Source organism: Pavona decussata, unplaced genomic scaffold (assembly GCF_977016875.1).
Source record: "Pavona decussata unplaced genomic scaffold, jaPavDecu1.1 SCAFFOLD_1487, whole genome shotgun sequence".
In the NCBI taxonomy this organism is placed as follows: Eukaryota; Metazoa; Cnidaria; class Anthozoa; order Scleractinia; family Agariciidae; genus Pavona; species Pavona decussata.
The window spans coordinates 12,501-15,000 of NW_028146054.1; the positions used below are offsets into that span (position 1 = coordinate 12,501).

The 2,500-nt window shown below is 43.5% G+C and overlaps 1 non-coding gene across 1 annotated transcript in view; it reads right to left on the minus strand.

The window, feature by feature from the left end:
* LOC146447984 (small subunit ribosomal RNA) overlaps positions 1 to 254 on the minus strand; it is a 1,800-nt gene extending 1,546 nt beyond the window's left edge. Inside the window, exon 1 of the ribosomal RNA XR_014861409.1 lies at positions 1 to 254. This exon is cut by the window's left edge and continues 1,546 nt beyond it. This is a non-coding gene — a ribosomal RNA (small subunit ribosomal RNA).
* Positions 255 to 2,500: the final 2,246 nt, after the last annotated feature.

Below are 2,500 nucleotides of genomic sequence, written 5' to 3' on the forward strand. Positions count from 1 at the left end.
TGAATCACCAAATGACCGGGCAGAACCCGCATTGGTTTTTAATCTAATAAATACATCCCTTCCAGAAGTCGGGACTTTTCGCATGTATTAGCTCTAGAATTACTACGGTTATCCAAGTAGTAATGGTACAATCAAATAAACGATAACTGATTTAATGAGCCATTCGCAGTTTCACAGTACAAGTGCTTATACTTAGACATGCATGGCTTAATCTTTGAGACAAGCATATGACTACTGGCAGGATCAACCAGGTAACTATCCACCGCAGGGAACAGAAGTTCCTTGCTAAGCGGCCCCCCTCCGCAGAGGGAGAGCAAGCTTTCTTAGATTTTGCCTCCACGGGGGGAACCCATGAGCCAAACGGACCACACGGTCCCTCGGTCAAGGGAAACCCCGTCTTGTTTGCCACGTCTTTCTCACAACTGGACCCGTGCACAGTTCAGGCATACCTGTCAGACTCGCCAAGCGAGCTGAAGGAAGGCAAGAAAAGTGCTTCTGCGAAGGAAAATATCCTCCTGCTCTTTTGTCTCTATCATTAGCCAAAGGCTAGCGTACACAACTTCCATCTACACTCTGCCTGCCACTACAGTGACAATGCTTTCGGGCATCATCTTTTCCCTCCTTCGAAAGGAAAGCTACAAGCCCAACTTTCCTTGCCCGTTAGTCAATTCTGCCCTCTATTTCTCCGCCTTGCCGCCGTGGAACATAAGGGACAGGGTTTACTAGCCAGCTCCTCTCGGAACCTTTGCGACCAACCTGCCCACACTATAACCCCCAAACGCTAATAAGGAGACTGCATGATATGGTAGACAGAAAATAAAAACGCGAAAAAAATGAAATTTTGAAAATCGAACCCACAACCAGCCAAATCGTTTGTAAGTCATGCCAAATGACTGGTGACATCTTAAAAACCCATTGAAGCCACAACATCCCATAATTTCACGCTTTTAAAGATTTGTCACTATACGCACTGTAAGTACCTCACTAATTCTCACCTCAGATTTTACGGGAACATGTTCAAATTTTAACACGCCTCTCAGCACGACCAATTACATTAAAATTCATCGCAAAAGTCAGAATTCTCCAATTTTTGAAAAATTCACTATATTCACTGTAAGTACCTCGCTAGACAGTGGAGACCTCAGATTTTACGGGAACATGATCAACTTTCGACACACCTCTCAGCACGAGCAGTTACATAGAAATCCATCAGGAAAGTCGTGCTGTGAAGAGGTCTTTCGACTAAGAAAAATGGTGGTGTGAGGAGGAGTCACCTAAATCAGAGAAAAATACTCTTATAGGAGACTGCTACGAAAGACATTTCTGAGTCCACTGGCCCTAGTCCCCTAATAAGTGTATTTCTGTTTGTTTTAAGAAGGTCCTCCTGACATCACCAATCTTCTGTCTTCAATCCTAACCCCAACGTTAACCCTAACGCTAACCCTAACCCTACCTCCCTCAGGGGCAGTTCTATGGTTATGATCCCACGGTAGGCAGAAAAACTATCCCAATCTAGGTTTTCTTGTATGCTGACTCCATTTTAAATGCTTTTACTTGAGTCTGACAAAGGCAAAGCCAAATACTCACCCCTATATGGACGGGGAAGCAAAGTGCGGATTTTGGTAGGTCGGCATTTTCAATCAGGAATGTTGCCATTCGAAAGAGCGTCCAAAAAAACTTGGTTGGGACACATTTATTTTAGAAATTAGCGACCTAACCAGAAGTGCACTTTTTGGTGGGCCTACCCTACCCCCCTCAGGAGCAGTTCTATGGTTATAATACCACGGAAGGCACAAAACCTATCCCAAACTAGGTTTTCTTGTATGCTGATTCCATTTTCAATGTGTTTCCTTGACTCTGACGAAAGCAAAGCCAAATACTCACCCCTATATGGACGGGGAAGCAAAGTGTGGATTTTGGTAGGTCGGCATTTTCAATCAGGAATGTTGCCATTCGAAAGAGCGTCCAAAAAAACTTGGTTGGGACACATTTATTTTAGAAATTAGCGACCTAACCAGAAGTGCACTTTTTGGTGGGCCTACCCTACCCCCCTCAGGAGCAGTTCTATGGTTATAATACCACGGAAGGCACAAAACCTATCCCAAACTAGGTTTTCTTGTATGCTGATTCCATTTTCAATGTGTTTCCTTGACTCTGACGGAAGCAAAGTCAAATACTCACCTCTATATGGACGGGGAAGCAAAGTGCGGATTTTGGTAGGTCGCCATTTTCAATCGGGAATGTTGCCATTCGAAAGAGCGTCTAAAAGAACTTGGCTGGAACACATTTTTGCTATAAATTGTTGACCTAAGTATATAAGCAAGTATATAAGCAAATACTCGTTACATAGCATAAATAGCCTCTAAACACCCGAAAAACCTCTCCAAATATCATTTAAACCTTTTTCCTAACCCTAACACTTACCCTAACCCTAACCCTAACCCCATTTCAAACCCTAATTCTAAGTCAGAGGTCCTCCTCACACCACCAATTTTTTTGG